An 18,958-nucleotide genomic window follows, 5' to 3' on the forward strand; every position below is an offset into this window, starting at 1 on the left:
CCCCCAGGAGCACAGATGCCGCTGCTGTGGCATCTAGACCTGGCACCAATAAGGGTGACTGATCCCATTTTACAGACAAGGACCTGAGGTTCAGGAAGGTCAACGAATGTCCTCGCTCAGTGTCACGTGACGAAGGAGTGCAGGGCCATGGCTGGAGCTCAGGTCGGTTGACTGCAAAACCTGGGCTTTTCTGTGGGCACCTGAGGCCTGGGGAGGTCTAGGTCATGGGCGCCACCTGCTCCCAAAGGGGTCACTGACCTGGCCTGCTCCCTCCACAGGCTGTCATTGGGTTAGGGATGGGTGGGTAGGAATGATGATGGAAGGAGCAGTGACAGGTGCCCAGGACTGCCCTAGGGGACGAGTGCAGATCCTGAGGGTCCAGCTGGCAGATGCAGGGAGCCTGTAGGGGCTTCCTCCCTGGGGTGCCCAGGCCCCCCTCACCTGCAGTCAGCCTGAGCTTGAGAAGGGGGCGTGGGGGAAGGGGCAGAGGGATTGTCAGATGGACCTCGGCAAGGACCCACCGTCCCGTGTTTGGGTGCACGGGCCTCCTCTGAGTCTGCTGGCTCGACTAGTTGATCAAGTTCACAGGCTGCAGATATGAGAGCTCATATTCCGGCCCTCAGCCCCTGTGAGCAGAGTGACCTGGACAAAATACCTGACTTCCTGTGCCTCAGTTTCCTTATCTGTAAAATGGGGGAGAAGACAGCCCGTATCGCAGGTCAGCAGTAGATGAGATGAGCCCTGATAGCCTGTGGCCAGGGCCACAGAAATCATGCAGTAGGTGGCAATGAGTGTTCTGAATTGTCCGAGAAGAGGTAGGAGGAAGGACCCCCCCACTTGCTAAGTCTGGAGTCCCACCTGGGGGGTGCCCAGTGGTCTGAGTCCTGTCTCTCCCTTTCTGTGAGATCTTGAAAAAAAAAAATCCACCAAGCCTCTCTGGGCCTCAGTTTTTTTTGCTATTATTATTATCATTTTCTTTTTATGGCCATACCTAGCTAGGGGTCGAATCGGAGCGGCAGCTGTCAACCTATGCCACAGCCACAGCAGACCCAAGCCATGTCTGAAACCTACACCACAGCTCATGGACATGTCACATCCTTAACCCACTGAGTGAGGCCAGGGATGGAACTTGCATCCTCATGGACGCTGTGTTGGGTTCTTAACTCGCTAAGCTGCAACGGGAACTCTCTCTGTTTCTTTAATTGCTGGATGGGAACCAAGTCCGTGCCCCTCTCTGGGGCCAGGGAGGCATCAGTGGCTAGGAGTGTGTTGTCCATGCTCTGGGGCCCACCCCTCGCCCTAGTCATACAGAGGGGGGATGGGTTGGGGACCCCTTGCCCTGTGCAGCTGCCGCTCTGAGCTCTTAGGGAACTTGCTGAAGGTCACTGAGGAAGACGGTCGTCTAGCTGTGATTCAAACTCACCTCTTTCTGCCTCCAAAGCCCCATCTCCCGCTCCCTCCATCCATCCTGTCACTTCCTGTGGAGCTCAAGATTCTTGTCATTTCTGCAAACAAGCAATGGAGATTCCCAGAGGCTGAATACCTGTGGATGCCCTTCCATGGGCAGGTCAGATCTACCCCAAACTCAGGTTGCTCTGACCCTGGAGCCCCGTTCCCTCCTGCCCAATGACCCCTCCCCACTGCGAGACAGATGCTTTTTGGTCCTAGTCTCTGTTTTCCTATTTTTCTTTTTGTCTTTTGTCTTTTTAGGGCCACACCCATGGCATATGGAGGTTCCCAGGCTAGGGGTCAAATTGGAGCTGGAGCTGGAGCCGCTGGCCTACGCCACAGTCACAGCAATGCCAGAACTGAGCCACGTCTGCGACCTACACCAGAACTCACAGCAACACCGGATCCTTAACCCACTGAGCAAGGCAAGGGATCGAACCTGCAACCTCATGGTTCCTAGTTGGATTCGTTTCCACTGCACCACAACGGGAACTCCTGTATTCCTGTTTTCTTTGTGACTCTGTGTCCCCCAAATGAGCCTCTGAGCTCCAGACTCTGCCAGTTGGGGAGCTTTGTAACTTACATGGTCACTTGGGAAAGAATCCTTTCTTGGGCCACAGTCCTGGGAGCTGAGTTCTATGCAGTGACATCTGAGGATTTTTTTTTTTCCATTTCATTTTTAAAAAGTTTGATTGAAGTATAGTTGATTTAGGAGTTCCCGCTGTGGCGCAGCAGGACCGGTGTTGTCTCTGTGGTGCTGGGACACAGGTTTGATCCCTGGCCCAGCTCAGTGGGCTAAAGGATCTGATGTTGCTGCCGTCTAGGTCACAACTGTGGCTCGGATCTGATCCCTGGCTCGGGAACTCCGTATCCTGCAGGGTGGCCAAAAAAAAAAAAAAAAGGTAGTTGATTTACAATGTTGTGTTCATTTCTGCTGGACCATCTGAGGATTGTTGAAGGAGTTACAGCCCTCGCAGCACACGGGCCAACTCAGGCCCTTAGCGTTGATGAGCAAACTCTCACCTGTGCCCCTTTCACGGATGAAACAGCTGATGCTCAGAGAGCCTGAGGGGGACCCAGTCAAGGCGCTGGAGCTTCTGAGACTCTGGTCTTTGGCAGAATGAGAGGTGAGTGCAGGGGTTGAGAGAGAGGAAGCGGAGGCAGCAAAGCTCTTTGTGGTGTGGGCCCCTTGCGTAGAGGAGCCCCTGTGTATTTGGGGGAGGGGGGCGTCTGAAGAAGGGGACAGAGATTGGTGCCTCTAGTGCCTTGGGCTGCTGGAGCCGGGCTGGCGTTCGTGCCGCCGTGCGGGCAGGTGGGCGTCCCGTTCTGGGCCTATGTTGGCCGCTCATCAGCCTCTTGACCCACTTTGCTCCCTTCCCAGTGGGACTGTCACGGAGCCCAGGGGTGATGGAACAGCTGAGGGGACAGAGGGGGGACCTGGCAGCCGAAAGGGGAGCAGGGCAGAGAGGTTAGTCCTTGAAATCTCAGGGCTTTTAGCACTGCCAGTTGGGCTGGGGGAGGTGTTAGAACCCCTCCGGCCTTCCAGGATGAAGTGTTTATTTTCCCCAGTGGCTGAAGCGGATGCTGCAGCCAGGAGGCAGAAGAATTGGAAACTCACTGCGAAGCAGAGACAGGGAGAGAGGGAGAGGGACCAGGGAGAGCCGACTGCAGCGTGACCCAAAGCTGCAGATCAAAGCCAGGCCGGAGAAGCAAAGCTTGGGTCTTTGGAGGGGTGGCCAGGCTCCCGGGTCTCCATTTTTGTGGCGAAGACTCTGGAATCTGCTGCTCGAGGAGAAACCCTGCTTCCCCTTTTGGGGATGGAGGAGGCCAGGCAGGGTTTCTCCAGGCCAGGGTCCCTTCCCTCCTCCCACTTCGATCCAGGCTCCTCCCACTGCCCCCAGCCCAGCCTCCTTCACCCTCTGGCTCCCTTCCTGGGAGAAGCTGCTGGTTCCTAGGACACAATTCCCAGGACTGATTCCCAGGACCGAGGCTGACAGGCTGCAGTCTCAGAAGGAATCGCCTTTCTGGGTATGGGGATTCGGGGCTCTGGCAGGGGTGGGCTCAGATGTGCACAGAGGAGCAGGGTCAGAGCTCAGAGTAGCAATGCAGCCCTGAGCCCACGGAGCGCCAAGTCCTGGCTGGGTTTTGGTTTTTTGATTATCCTGGGAGGAGGGGAGACATATTCAGTGCCCCCGCCCTTCATCCCCAACAGCACCCAGGTGACTTTCTGGTGGGCAAATGAGTAAGGCTGAGAGGCAAAGGGGAGTGGGGGATGGGCAGGAAGCATTTATCAGGGGCCTCCTGGGGGCGGGCATTTTATAAACCTACCCTTTTGACCCATCACCATCTGTGGGGCTAAAATTATTACTCCTATTTTACACGTGAGGAAAGGCAGACACAGAAAGGTTAATTAAATTGCCTAAGGATAAAAAAAAAAAATGAAAGGAGTTCCTGTTGTGGCTCAGCAGTAACCAACCCGATGACTAGTATCCGTGAGGACACAGGTTCGATCCGTGGCCTCACTCAGTGGGTTAAGGATCTGGCGTTGCTGTGAGCTGTAGTGTAGGTTGAAGATGCTGCTTGGATGCCACATTGCTGTGGCTGTGGTGTAGGCCAGCGGCAACAGCGCCAATTTGACCCCTAGCCTGGGAACCTCCATATGCTATGGATGCAGCCCTAAAAAGACAAAAAAAAAAAAAAATTTGCCTGAGGTCACTCAGCTGGTGATGATGAAAATTAGGATTCGAATCCAGGTCTGGTGCCAAAGTCTGGCTCTTTCTATGCTGCTGTGCGCAAGGGATTCGCAGTAGAAGGGGAGGGAGAGGCTGCTCTCACACTGAACCTGGAGAGAAGGGCACAGGCCGAGTCTGGGGGTATCCCCGGGTGTCGGGGTTGGGGGGTCAGGGCGTGTTCTCAGACCTGCAAAACCTCGGTTAGACCCCTGGCTCTGCTACTCTTCACATGTGCGAGGTTGGCTGAGTCCCCTCTCCTCTCTGAGCACGTGGAGTGGCTGGGAGGTGTCTCCCAGATGTTTGGAGAGTGAGTGAAGGTGTGAGGAGAAGGCCCCTTATTCTAACTTGGGTCTAAGGCTGGAGCACCACCTTTGACGGGGGCCAGAGTTCCCGCAGGCACCCAGCCCCTGACTCTCTGCCCCTCTCAGCCACCCAAATGAGGTCCCCCCTCCAGCCTTCTCCTGCACTACCCGGAGGCAGAGACTCAGCTGAGAGGTGGTGGGTGGGGGTACACATACTGGTGGCCCTGATTCTGCTGGCTCCTTGTCACCCTGTGGTATCTCCTCCCTATGATGTCACCCCAAGGTCTCTCTCTCTCTCTGGGTTAGGTTAGTTGCTTTTAATGAAACCAGTTTTTGGACTTAACGCCCACCCCATTAACATGTCTCCTAGACCTCTGATCCCCCAGCAGTGGAGGGGGTGGAAGGTTCATGGGTAGGGAGGGCAGAGGGTCCTAAATACCTAAGCCAGGACTTCCCGTTGTGGCTCAGTGGCTAACAAATCTGACTAGCATCCATGAGGACGAAGGTTCGATCCCTGGCCTCACTCAGTGGGTTAAGGATCCGGTGCGGCCATGAGCTGTGGAGTAGGTAGACACAGCTCGGATCTGGCGTTGCTGTGGCTGTGGTGTAGGCTGGCAGCTGTAGCTCCGATTCGACCCCTAGCCTGGGAACCTCCATATGCTGCAGGTGTGGCCCTAAAAAAAGCAGAAACCAAAAAACTAAGCCAAACTGTCTCCCAAAGAAGAGAAGGCACCTAAGAGACTCAAGCCTACCCCTTGCTCCCTCTTGGGGGGTCTCAGAAACTTCCATTCCAGCCTCAGAGCTCCTGGAAGCTGGCTCCCCACTTAGTCCTTTCGGCTGCCGTGACCCTTGGGACCTCTTTGCCCCCCAGCTTCCTTGCAGCCTCTGGGGCAAGGCTGGGGCAGGGGCGAAGGTGACTGCATGGGTTCGAGGTGGCAGCCAGGAGGTTACCTGTGAGGTCAGAAAGGAAAGCTGGATGGCAGGGAAGGTTCCAGTTGCAGAGCCGGGGTTAGCCATCCTGCTTCACCCATGAATACCTGTCCCCGTCCTGTTCCCTCTGGAGATGCTTGGGGCCAGGTGGGGCTCCCTGAACACTTCACTTCCCTGTTCAGGCCTTCGTAGGGGTGGATGGAGCTGGAGGCAGAGGCTGGGCCCAGGCAGGGAAGCTCAGACAGCTGGTCAACCTCCCCCTTGTGCCTCTTCTTTCCTCCTTCCCTCCCGGCTGCACCTGCCCCCTCCCCCCAGTGTCAGGGGCCAGCCAGGGCAGGGAGGGAGCCAGGGTGGGGCCAGCAGAAGGTGCATAAATCATTATTGGCGAAGACCTCAGCCCTGAGCCGCCGGGTGGAGGCTGCTGTTCACAGTCAGGCCAGGGCATAAATCATAATTCCCCTACAATAGATCCTTTTGCAGCCGCCATCAGGAAAACTGTGTTGGTTTTATCGATTTTTTGACACGGGGGCCTAGGCAGCGGGCGGCTCCTGAATCATTATGAAATGAAACTGATTAGGAATTCATGGAATACTAAATAAACTTTACGAGCCCGTTGTAAGTTTTTTGATGCATGGGGAGCGGAAAATGAAAACTAATGATATAAAAATTACACAGCGTGCTGAGTATTATTATACCGCTATTGATTTGTTTCAAACTGTACATCAAAATCGAAGAGGGCTGGGGCGGCTCCTGCAGCGATTCTGGGGATGTTTGGGCTCACCAGGGCTGGGAGCCTTTTTTTTTCCCTTCTATTTTTATTTATTTTTTTCTATCTCTTTTCTCTAGCCTCCATGCTCTGTAATCAGACTCCTTTCTCCCCATCCCTGCTCCTCCAGGGGGGGTCCCAGGGGGTCCCCTAGCCACCCACCTACAGGGGAGCCTCCTCCTCAGTTTAGAACCTGGACCCTTGCATTCAACTTGATTTTCTGGCTTCCACTTGACTTTCTCTCTGGAGCTGCATTTTCAGCTGGTGAGTTTCTCTTTTCCTTTCTGACTTCCCCCCTCTTTCTCTGGGAAAGGACAGCATGCTTCAGGGAAAACGGTTGCAGATCTGTTTCCTGTTAGCACCTTGCTGTGTGACCTTGGGCTGGTCACTGTGCCTCTCTGGGTATCAAAAAGATTGGACTCGTGAGATCAGGATTTCTCAAGGTCGAGTCTGTTGATAGCCCGTATGTCATCTTCTGAGCTTGTCAAAAACACAAAGTCCCTTGGCCCCTCCTTAGATGAACTGGCTCCAAAGCTCAGGAGGGGGATCTGGGAATCTGCACTTTACTAAACCTCCTTTGTGACTCCTGTGTGTCCCATATAAATCCCTGTGCCCATTGATCTTCAGTGACATGTCTGAGCCACTTATGCCAGTCCGTTGTCAGAAATGGCTTTAAAGCTGTGATTGTTGCCCTCTGCATTAGTCAGCTTTTGCTAGTTTGAGACACAGTAACAAACAATCCCCAAATCTCAGTGGCTTATAGCTACAATAGTTAATTTTTTGCTCATGGTACTTACATATCTGCTGTGAGTCATGTGCGGCTCAGCTTTGTCTTTCTTCATTCCGGGGTTCAGACTGAAGAAACACCCCCAATCAAAGACATATATTATTCCAGTGGCAGAGGGAAAAGAGCAAGAAAGATGGTTGGAAGCATAGGATGCGCCTCAGGTTTTTTTTTTGTGTGTGTGTGTTTTGGTTTTTTTTGTCTTTTTGCCATTTCTTGGGCTGCTCCTGCGGCATATGGAGGTTCCCAGGCTAGGGGTCGAATCAAAGCTGTACCCTCCGGCCTACACCAGAGCCACAGCAACACCAGATCCAAGCCGCGTCTGCTACCTACACCACAGCTCACAGCAATGCCAGATCCTTAATCCACTGAGCAAGGCCAGGGATCGAACCCGCAACCTCATGGTTCTTAGTCGGATTCGTTAACCACTGCGCCACGATGGAACTCCACGCCGCAGGTTTTTGTTTGCATGTGGTATCTGTCACTTCTGCTGCCATTCCCTTCACCAATAGGAGGCAGAGCGAGCAGAAAGTACTTTTTTCTCTGACAGGAGGAGGGACACCAGGGGGAGGCCCTGTAGGGATGGGTTGGGAGAGAAGGCAGTGGATGCTGTAGTATGCTGTACCACACCCCCCTGGGCTTGGGCTTGGGTCTGGACTGGGATGTGGGGGTCCAGGATCTTGTTTGGATGGACCAGGGGAGCTTAGCCCAGTGCAGTGAGGAGTGGCGCTGCTGCTTTACACGGGTGTGCCACCTTTACCCAGTCAGGCGTCTCCGTCTTTTCCTTCGCCCACTCTGAGATCCCAGCCTTGATCTCAGAGGCCCTCGTGGACAGGGTTCCAGTTCTTTGTCTCCAATATCCTTGTTTCCTTCATTTCTGTCTTCCTGCTGGGGACGCCTGTAAACACCTGCCCTGGATCCTTAATGGACCTACTGTAACAATGAGAATCCTTTTATAAAATTGTCATTTACTCTCTAAATGCAGAGGGTAAATTTGGATTTTGTGTATTGGAGTTTTTCTTTTCTTTCCTTTTTTTTTTTGGCCACACCCAAGGCATGTGGAAGTTCCCAGGCCAGGGATAGAATCCGAGCCACAGCTGTGGCAATGCCAGATCCTTAACCGACTGTGCCGGGCCAGGGATTGAACCCTTGCCTCAGCTGCACCCTGAGACACCACAGAGACAGAACAAGGTCCTTAACCTACTGCACTGCAGCAGAAAGTCTAGCATTGGATTTTCTTAAAGTGGACACAGTCCGGACTATTTTCAGCAAGCGTCTCACTTTTTCACAAGTTACCTTTTCATGAGTTATCTCTTCATGAGTTATCTCATGAAAGACACCTCTTTTGCTAGTGGTGTTCTGACAGTGTTCAATGTCACACATGACACCCACAAGCATGTCATTCCCAGAACCATGTGACTGCCCAGCTATGGGCATGACAGAGAACACGCTCAGGAAGCCCATTGGTACTTGATGCCCAGGGATCACCTGGGGGCAGGGGGTGCCCACTGCATTAACTTAGGTCTGGGAGGTGCCAGGGATGTCGGTGGCACAAGCCTGGCCCTTGGGGACCTCAGTATCTCTCTGAGGACACAGAAAAGCACATACACACACTATATAGTATGTATATATATAGCGCATATATATGTATGTTTTTCTATATTAAAAAATATATTATACACACACACACACACACACACACACAGTCTGTGCACAGAACTAGACAAATGCATCACACCATGGTCCAAAAAGTATACAGGAGTTAAGAGTGTTAAGGTATGTGTTTGAATCTCAGTTCTGCCCCAACTGGCTCTGTGGCTTTGAATAAATAACTTAAAAAAAAACCTCTAGAGAGTTCCTGCTGGGGTGCAATGGATTAAGAATCTGACTGCAGTGGCTTGGGTCCCTGAGGAGGCGCAGGTTCAATCCCCAGCCCAGTGGATTAAAGGATCTGTAGGTCGAAGCTGTGACTTGGATTTAATTCTTGGCCCCAGGAACTTCCATGAGGGTGCAGCCATAAAACAACGTAAAACCTCTGGGATTCAGCTTTCTCCACTGCCAAAGATGGATTTGGACTCCATTGTCCAAGATTCCTTCTAGAGGATGAGAGTGGGCAGGGGTTCACACACTGGCACAACTCCCACAGGATGCTGATGCCTAGATCGGTCTTAGAATTCTTTTCAGTTCAGGGAACGAGACTGATAGAAACCTAAACTCAAACTGGTTTAAGCAAAAAGGAGGTTATTGACTATTAAAGAGATCAAGGTGAGTCTTCAGGTATGGTGTGATCCAGAACTTCAGACGACATTATCAAAGATCTGTCTTCTCTCAGTTCTTTTTGTCTTTCCAGGCTTCTTTCTCTGCCCTGGTTTCCACTCATGGTGGCAAAATGGCTGCCAGGAGCACTAGTCCCACATCCTCATGGTTCAGCAAAGGGAGGATCTTCTTCCCAATGGTAACAGTAAAATTCTCAAGACTGCATTTCATTGGCCGAGCTTAGGTCACATGGTCTACGCTTAAGCCAGTCACTATAGAAGGAGGCAGAGGGAGGATTTAGGCTTACAGGCATTCCTGGCTCTGCCCCCATAGAACCCCATAGAACCACATAGACTATAGTGGTTCTAGACTATAGTGGGAGAGAGATCCAGGCTCCCAAGGAAATTTGAGGTACAATTTCAAAAGAGATTGGTATTACGGAGACAAAAGCTACAGATGAACCCTGAAGTCCCTGAGGTCAAGGGCGAGAGCAGGGGGGAGGGGGAAGGCAGAATAGGTGAGGCTTTTCTGGCCCTAAGTCATGTCCAGAACTTTGGAGACAGCTGGGCTAAAGCCCAAGGCCAGGGGTGCGGGGTCCTTCACGTGTCAGGGGAATAGCACTGAGGTTGCCCTGGGGAAAGGGAAAGAGGGTCGTGTCTTCCCCACCAGCAGCCTCATTTCTACAGAAGCCTGCTTGGTGTGTCACGAATAGTGCTGGTCTCTAAAATGACTCCCCTGGGTTCACATCCAGCTTTACCTCTTCCCAGCAGTGTGACCCTGGGCCCATCCCCTACTCTGTGAGCAGAGTTCTCAGAACTTAGTGAGAAAAATGGAAGTGCTGGCCCTGTCCTGGCTCCTGGAAGCTGCTCAGGTAAGACCCATTTGCGCTCTGGCCTTGTGCGCAGAAATCCTCCCAGGTTCTGAATTGAGATGTCTGCTGTGTCTTCCCCTCTGGTCTTTGATGGGGGGCAGGACCAAAGCACATGCGTGGTTGTTCCCAGGTACCAGTCATACCTGCATCCATGGGTGGATGCGGAATGGATAACAGGGGTAGCGGATCGGGTGATCCTGCACGTGTGGGACCTGAATGCAGCTGGTCCCTTCAGCCTCTGCTCGACCCCTACACTCCCTCTGTAGCAGGCACTACCTGCAGATCCAACCAAATCCAGGCATCACCTGCAGATCACCTGCAGCTCCAACCAAAGTGTAGGTGAGCAGAATGGATTTTCCTAAAGTTTTCTTCCCCTCCCTCCCTTCCTTCTCTCTCTCTCTCTTTCCTTCCTTTCTTTCACTCTTTACAGCTGCACCTGTGGCATATGGAGGTTCCCAGGCTAGGGGTCTAATCAGAGCTGTAGCCGCCGGTCTACACCACAGCCACAGCCACAGCCACACCAGATCCGAGCCACGTCTGCAACCTACGCCACAGCTCAAGGCAACACGGGATCCTTAACCCACTGATCGAGGCCAGGGTTGAACCTGCATCCTCATGGGTACCGGTTGGATTCATAACTTGTTGAGCCACATCAAAAACTCCTGGATTTTATGGAAGGTTTCCTAGGAAGACCGAGGAGCAGTTGACATTGCACAGCCCACGCCAAACAAATCACACCACCCACTGGGCTTCTCCCTTTTCTCCTTCCTCTCCAATCTGTTTCTTAAAACAAACAAACAAAAGACACCCAAAACCAAATAAATGAAAGCCCAAATTCAAACCCTTATTTTGCATCCATGTAGCAAATGAAAAGCCTGATGGGACCCTGGCCCCACGCAGCCTGCTTCCTCCTCTTCTTTGTTCCGTGGCCAACACCAGCCTCCTCAGGCTGTCCCCGTGTTGCTCCCCTGAGGCTCAGGGCATGTGACTTGCCCCATGTCACCCAGGCCCTGTGCAGCGCTCCTCCCACTACACCCCAGCTGTGTTGTGGGGTGTGTGTGGGGGTCTATGTTTGGTTCCCTTCCTGTGCTCATGAGCCCCTGTGGGTGGGAGAGTTGGGGTGGAGCCAGATGGCTCCTGGCTGCCTGGCTCCCCTCTTGGAGGCTGGGGTGCTCCACACACACTGAATTTACATGTGGCTGTGAGCAGGCTGCTCACTCATTCCCGACCATATCGACTGCAGAATTGAGTGCTACAAGTAAGAAGGAGTTTAGCTATTATTCTCCTACTGATGTGATTTAATGTTTGGTTTATTCCTGTCCTGCTCCCCCCACCTCCTCATCAGTTTGACATTTGCATAGCGTTCCCCTGCAGTTTTGTCGAACACATGGGTTTTCTGGTAACTCCCTGCTTTGGCTTCTCTGGGGGGGCAGGCAGGGCTGGAGCCCACTGAAGCATCTGCTTCCTTTCCATCTCTGGACTTTTTCCCTCCACCTGCTGGGGAAGGGGGCAGGGGCCCACAAATAACTGGATCGGAGTTCCCATTGTGGCGCAGTGGAAAAACAAATCTGACTAGGAACCATGAGGTTGCAGGTTCCATCCCTGGCCTCGCTCAGTGGGTTAAGGATCTGGTGTTGCCATGAGCTGTGATGTAGGTTGAAGATGCAGCTCAGATCTGGTGTTGCTATGGCTGTGGTGTAGGCCTGCAGCAATGGTTCTGATTTGACCCCTAGCCTGGGAACCTCCATATGCCGTGGGTGTGGCCGTCAAAAAACAAGAGCCAAAAACAAACAAACAAAAACCCCCCCAAGTAACCGGATCTCCCTAGTTCTTGCTCCTTGGTGAACCTGTAGGATTCCTGTTGTCTAGGTGCCTTCAATTGTTTCTGAGTGGGTGGGGGTGGGGGTGGGGTCTCAGCGCATTCATGAGTAAGTCTGCCTCCCCCCACCTCCTGGGTATCACCTGCCCTTCCCCCAGGCACCTCTGTCAATGCCTCAAAACCCTCAGGGTGCTTGAGCTGCTCAGCACCAGCAGTGAGAGGCATTTTCTGCCCGCCCTGTGTCGTGGTGCTGCCTTTGTCAGAGGGGCCCCACAGCAAGACTGCCTGGGCCTCAGGGTTTACCTGGTTGTCTCAGTCTGATGTCACCCAGAAGCAGAGCCCGAGACAGGGATTCAGTGGAAGTGGTTCATTTGGGAAGTGGAAGTGATCGCCCGGAAGGGGTGGGAATGGGTGGGACATGGACATGGGATGTGGAAAAGTGCTGTGGGTAGTTGAGGCTGATCCTGCCCCTGTGGTCCAGGTTACCTAACAGGCTTGAGCCCCTGCGGGGAGCACCCCAGGGAGGAGGGAGGATCAAGCTGCGAGCCTTCCTGCCCACAAGGAGGCTGCCGAGTCAGCTGGGAAGGGACTCAGGCAGGACATGGAGGTCGTCAGCAGAAGTTGCCCATCCCCGAGTCCCAGCTCCTGCACTTGGACCCCGTCTCTCCAGCTGGCCCTTGAGTTGAGCTAGAACCAGGGGATGAGGTGACAGGGAGGCAGCTAGAAGCCCAAGAGGAGGCTGATACGTAGGCAAATGCACCCATAACAGAATGATGGAAAGTGATCCAGGGAGTTCCCATTGTGACTCAGTGGTAATGAACCAACTAGTATCCATGAAGACAAGGGTTCGATCCCAGGCCTTTCTCAGTAGGTTAAGGATCTAGTGTCACTGCAGGCTGTGGTGTAAGTTGCAGATGCGGTCAGATCCCGCCTTGTTGGAGCTGTGACGTAGGCTGGCAGCTATAGCTCCGATTAGACCCCTAGCCTGGGAGTTTCCAAATGCCGTGGGTGTGGCTCTAAAAAGCCAAAAAAAAAAAAAAAAAAAAAAAGAACAAAAAAAGAAAAGTAGGAGTTCCCGTCGTGGCGCAGTGGTTAACGAATCCAACTAGGAACCATGAGGTTGCGGGTTCGGTCCCTGCGCTTGCTCAGTGGGTTAACAATCCAGTGTTGCCGTGAGCTGTGGTATAGGTCGCAGACGCGGCTCGGATCCCGCGTTGCTGTGGCTCTGGTGTAGGCCGGTGGCTACAGCTCCAATTGGATCCCTCGCCTGGGAACCTCCATATGCCACGACCAAAAAAAAAAAAGCAAAGCCAAAGGATTTGAACTCGGGTCCCTCTGCCTTTCAAGTCTCAGCATCTCTCGGCACTGAGAGGCAAGTAAGACTTCAACTGTCCTTGGAAGGACCTCCGACTTGCGGGGGTTCTGTCTTATTAGCCGCCGTCCCCTCTGCCCCCAGCCCACTGCAAAGAAAGGGAAAAGTCCTTCGCCCCTCCTCAGGTGGCTCATAGCGGATTACTTAGCGCTTGACACGGCGTGTCTCTGTGTCACTGTTCCCGGGCGGAATTAAATCAGGACAGGAAAATATTAATTTGGAGTTGGGGATGGAGGCCGCTCCTTTCCAATTACTCTCCACCCCGTCAGGCTTATCCTGGCGCAAACAAGGAAGGAGGCTGGATTAATTGCTTTGGACTCTGCCCCACTCTGGTCCCAATTACTGGGCCGGCTTGGCTCCCAGCATTATGAAGCGCACTGCTGTGCAGGAAATTGTGTGAAATTTTAACGGATTTTCAGACGCAATAATGGAGCACAGGATTCGGGGCCAGCACTTGCCGGGGCGGCTGGGCCCTCTGTGCCTCAGCCGAGGTTAAGCTATTTGGGGTTTCTTTGTGTATTAAAGGATCATCTGGTTAACCCCAAAGCCTGGGGCCACCGGAACGGCTCAGCCCCTGTCCTTGCAGAGGAAGGGCGGGCTCCTGGAGGACAAGGAAGCCCCCTGGCTTCATTATAATCATAATAATAGTGACACAATTTTCTGCCTGGTACTTACCCACAACATCTGCAAGCCCATTCTTTGAAATTCTTATTTTCCCCTCATCTTAAAAAGTAGGAAAGGGGGACACAAAGAGATTAAGCCATTTGCACAAGATTACCTGGTTACTTAGCAAAGCCAAGATTTGAACCCACTCTGTCTCCAAAACAACTCTATTTGGGGGCACCACACTGCTTCCTCCCTTTTCTCTTTCTTTTTAGGGCTGCACCTGCAGCCTGTGGAAGTTCCCTGGCTAGGAGTTAAATTGGAGCTGCAGCTGCCAGCCTACGCCACAACCACAGCAACTGGGGATCTGAGCTGCATCTGTGACCTATCCTACAACTCATGGCAATGCTAGATCCTTAACCCACTGAGCAAGGCTAGGGATCGAACCCTCATCCTCATGGTCTCTAGTCAGGTTTTGTTCCTGTTTCTGCTGAGCCAGAACAGGAACTCTTCTCCCTTCTTCTTTTTCTTTTTTTTGTCTTTTTATGGCGGCACCCACAGCATATGGATGTTCCCAGGCTTGGGGTCCAATTGGAGCTGAAGCCGCTGGCCTGTGCCACAGCCACAGCATGGATCCGAGATCCGAGACATGCCTGCAACACCACAGCTCATGGCAATGCTGGATCCTTAACCCGGCTTGAGGCCAGGGATCAAACCCGCATCCTCATGGATGCTAGTTGGATTCGCTAGCCACCGAGCCACGATGGAAACTCCTTCTCCCTTCTTCTTAAGGATGCATTATAAATGCATCTCTCCCACCACACTCGACCTTCTGCGGTACTGGGTCCTTTCTCATTCTGTCTCTGCATCTTCAGCCACTATCAGGGTGCCTGGCACACAACAGGTACCCACGAGAGGTTTGTTGAACTGTACTGAACTTGGCCTTGGTACCTGGACTCTAGGATTTATTAATGGGACGAAGGGGGTGAGCTGTCCTCTCTGGGTCATTGAGATGAGCCCGATTTGAAGCCACATGGAAGCCATGGAAGGGAGCGGGGAGAGGAGTGCGATCCCCCCCAGTGTGTAACTGGGGCTGCCTAGGTGCTTCCCACGTAGAGTTTCATTCTCACTAAGACCTAACGGGATAGGTGGCATCACCTATAATCTGAGAGCTGTGGAAATGAGGCTCAGAGAGGTGAGTGGACTTGTCTGGGGTCACACAGCCCATAAAGGACAGCCTGGGAGTTCCTGTCATGGCTCAGTGGTTAATGAATCCGACTAGGAATCATGAGGTTGTGGGTTTGATCCCTGGCCTTGCTCAGTGGGTTAACGATCCGGCATTGCCGTGAGCTGTGGTGTAAGTCGCAGATGCGGCTCGGATCCCAAGCTGCTGTGGCTCTGGTGTAGGCCGGCGGCTGCAGCTCTGATTAGACCCCTAGCCCGGGAACCTCCATATGCTGCGGGAGCAGCCCTAGAAATGGCAAAAAGACAAAAAATAAAATAAAATAAAAGGGCAGTCTGATCTGCCCCAGGACTTTGGTTTTGCCTTAGTCTGCTGGGGCTGGAAAGGCCTGGTGTGTGGGTTTCCAGCCCCAAGCTTTTTTACACCTCTTAACTCCAAGGCAACCATGATTTCAATCATGGTTTTAAATCACGATGGAATTCCCATTGCGGTGCAGGGCAAACAAATCCAACTAGTAACTGTGAGGTGGTGGGTTCAATCCCTGCCCTCGCTCAGTGGGTTAAGGATCTGGTGTTGCCATGAGCTGTGGTGTAGGTCGCAGATGCAGCTTGGATCCGATGTTGCTGTGGCTGTGGTGTAGGCTGGCAGCTGTAGCTCTGATTTGACTCCTAGCCTGGGAACCTCTATATGCCACAGGTGCGGCCCTAAAAAGCAATAAAATAAAATAAAATAAAATAAACCAAATAGTGCCCACATATTTAAAGTGTCAAGCTAGTCAAAGTGGAAATGCTCTGGTGAAAGAGGGACATTGGGACCCTGTGTGGCTGCAGAGGAGCTGGGGGGACAAAGACGGAGCTGGCAAAAGGGGTGAGTATCATGGGGAGTTCCCATCGTGGCGCAGCGGAAACAAGTCTGAATAGGAACCGTGAGGTTGCTGGTTCGATCCCTGGCCTCGCTCAGTGGGTTAAGGATCCAGCGTTGCCGTGAGCTGTGGTGTAGGTCGAAGACGCGGCTCAGATCCCGAGTTGCTGTGGATGTGGTGCAGGCCGGCAGCTACAGCTCCGATTGAACCCCTAACCTGGGAACCTCCATATGCCGTGGGTGCGGCCCTAAAAAGCAAAAATAAAAGCGGGGGGTGAGTATTAGAGAAGGGGACAGTTGTGTGGAGCTTGGGGAAGTGGGTGTGATGTTGCCCACAGCTCTCAGACTCCGGTGGGGCCACCAGACAGAAGGGGACTCGGGCCTGAGAGGTGGGGTCCACAGAGAAGGACCCTGGGGATGGGGAGGGTGGCAGAGGAATGAGGGTGAGGCAGGAGCTGTCCGCTTCTCACCTGCTCCTTTTAGCTAAAGGAGAATTAATTATGTGCAGGGGCTGCCCCCTTAATGGCCATCATTTAGTTTAATTTAAGAAACAGCCTTCGAGATCCCCCTCAGCCACAGCACCACCATTGGCAGCTGCATTGATCAATGGGCCTCCCTCCTCCCATATACACGAGAGCAGAGCTCAAATTGGAGCGAGCATCAGCATCTCCAGGAGGGCTCATCCCAACTTGCTTTGCTCCGCCCCACCTCTGGGTGGTACCCAATAATTTGCATATTTAACTTCTCCCAGGTGAAGCTCTTGTTACTGGTAGTGGAGACAGGGTTTCCTGTGCTCACCATCCAGCACTTGAGAACTCAGCTCCTCACCCCTGCAGGGGTCCTCTAATTTAATCGGGGAGGGGCATAGTCATCTCTGCCATTTCACTACCCCCCCAAACACACCCATCCCTCCAATGATGACATATAAGCCAAGTGCATTTTCTCAGCATCTCACCAGCCCCTGCCCTGGGCATTTCTGCTCAGAGAGGAATGGAAGGAGGAAGGCCAAGGGCCTGATTCCTTGACCCATCGGCCTGAATGCAGCCCCCCCCCCCCCGAGTGGGATTCTGGGCACATCCGCTTGCTTCATCCTCAGCCCTAAGCTCAGATGCCCAAGGGAAGCTTAGCTCTGTTTTGCAGGCATGCTGCTACTGCCTGCCAGGTGAGAGAGGTCAGGCAGCGAGCATCTCCAGGCAGGAGGGTCCGCGACAATTACAGGCCTAATTGTGGGTCCCAGGCAGTCCTCCCTCCCATCCACCCCCATTGATCCGACCCTGCAGGCTTTGCCAGGACTACCATCCAGAGAGCCAGTTTGCACCTGTGTCAAGGCAAGCTCGGGAAACCTAATTAGCTAGTTTGGTGTTTTATAATTAGGTCCTTTAAAAGAATTCATAGGTGGTGCTAATAAGCCTATTTAGAAATCTATTAAGCTTTGGGGGAAGTTGAAGAGAAACCTTGTCACCAGGCTCCCACCTGCTTTCCCTTCCCAGCGTCGTTTCCCTCCACCTCTCTCCAGTTCTGCCCCTTCCTTCTCCCTCCTGCCCTCTTTCCTCATCCGCATCCTTGGACTCCAGCACACGCTAAAGGCGAAGGCCTTTGGGTGGCACACGGATTCACTTAATCCTTCCCACGGCCCTCAGGGTGGGGGCCGATCATCACCCCCATTTTACAGACGAGACTGGAGGGCAAAGAGGTCAAACATCCCCTCTGCCGACACGTGCCCTTCAGTAGCTGAGCCATAAGGTCTGGCTCTTAATCCCTCCCCAAGCTTCACTTTGGTCAGCCGGCATCACCTTCTCCCCCCACAGCCCCAGCCCTCCTTGCTCCAGTGCTCCCTCCAAGCTGGCTGAGCTGGAATTTTGCAAATCACATTCCTGTTTTCTCAGAGAATTGGTGCCGGGGCTCCTGAGCTAACTTCAGGTCTGAGGTGGACAGTGGCTTGCATCCACTTTGCTTCTCTAGCAAGTCTTCCCGTTTGGATTTCTGCAGAGGTGATGGGATAGAGGGAGAGGCTGAATACTCCCCTCCCCCATTTCTTTCTTCCTTCCCTCCCTGTCCTCCTCTTCCCTCCCTCCCTTCCCTGTACAAGGGGTCTCCTTACGCCTCCATATCTGCATTAGACACCCCAGCTCAGAGTTCCCTTGTCGTGCAGCTGGTTAAGGATCTGGCATTGTTGCTGCAGCAACTTGGGTGGCTACTATGGCTCAAGTTCAATCCCTGGCTGGGGAACTTCCACATGCCATAAGCATGGGCAAAAAAAAAAAAGGAATTCTAGACACCGTGGTTTTCTATCACCCTATGCATTTCCTTCATAGCACTTGTCAGAAACCTGACGTTTTCTGGAAGACTTGTTCACTTATTCATTTATTGTTTATCGTGGATCTCTTCCCATTAGAATACAAGTGCCATGGGAGGCAAAGATGTGCCTGTACTTTGCTGCTTTCCTGGGACCTGTGCTGGTTTCTAGCACAGAGCTGGAAGGAGCAACTGTTCAATGACTAAATGTGTTGAATCTGATCTTCAGTTTTCTTATCTCTAAAATGGGCATGAGGAGTTCCCATTGTAGCTCAGTAGTAATGAACCCAACTAGTATCCATGAGGAGGCAGGTTTGATCCCTGGCCCTGCTCAGTGGGTTAAGGGTCTGGCGTTTCTGTGAACTGTGGTGTAGGTGGAAGACACGGCTCAGATCTGGTGTGGCTGTGGCTGTGGCGTAGCCCGGCAGCTACTGCTCCAATTCAAACCCTTGCCCAGGAACTTCCATATGCTGTGGGTGCAGCCCTAAAAACCAAACAAACAAATATATAAATAATGGGGGTAAAATATCTCCTCTACAGGATGCTAAAGTGCCTGGTATGGGTGGATCCACGAATGTCAGTGACCTCCCTACATCCCCTTCAGGGAAGAACTGCAGCACCCAGGAAAGTTCCACTACTTAAAATCACTCTTTGGGGAGTTCCCGTTGTGGCTCATTGGTTAATGAATCCGACTAGGAACCATGAGGTTGTGGGTTCGATCCCTGGCCTTGCTCA

General features: G+C 52.8%; 1 long non-coding RNA gene across 1 annotated transcript in view; it reads left to right on the top strand.

The window, feature by feature from the left end:
- LOC110256040 overlaps positions 2,384 to 18,958 on the top strand; it is a 35,318-nt gene continuing 18,743 nt past the window's right edge. Inside the window, exons 1-2 of the long non-coding RNA XR_002337213.1 lie at positions 2,384 to 2,576; positions 9,987 to 10,090. This is a non-coding gene — a long non-coding RNA (uncharacterized LOC110256040). The remainder of the gene's footprint in view (positions 2,577 to 9,986; positions 10,091 to 18,958) is intronic.

This window comes from Sus scrofa, chromosome 12 (assembly GCF_000003025.6).
Source record: "Sus scrofa isolate TJ Tabasco breed Duroc chromosome 12, Sscrofa11.1, whole genome shotgun sequence".
Lineage (NCBI taxonomy): Eukaryota > Metazoa > Chordata > Mammalia > Artiodactyla > Suidae > Sus > Sus scrofa.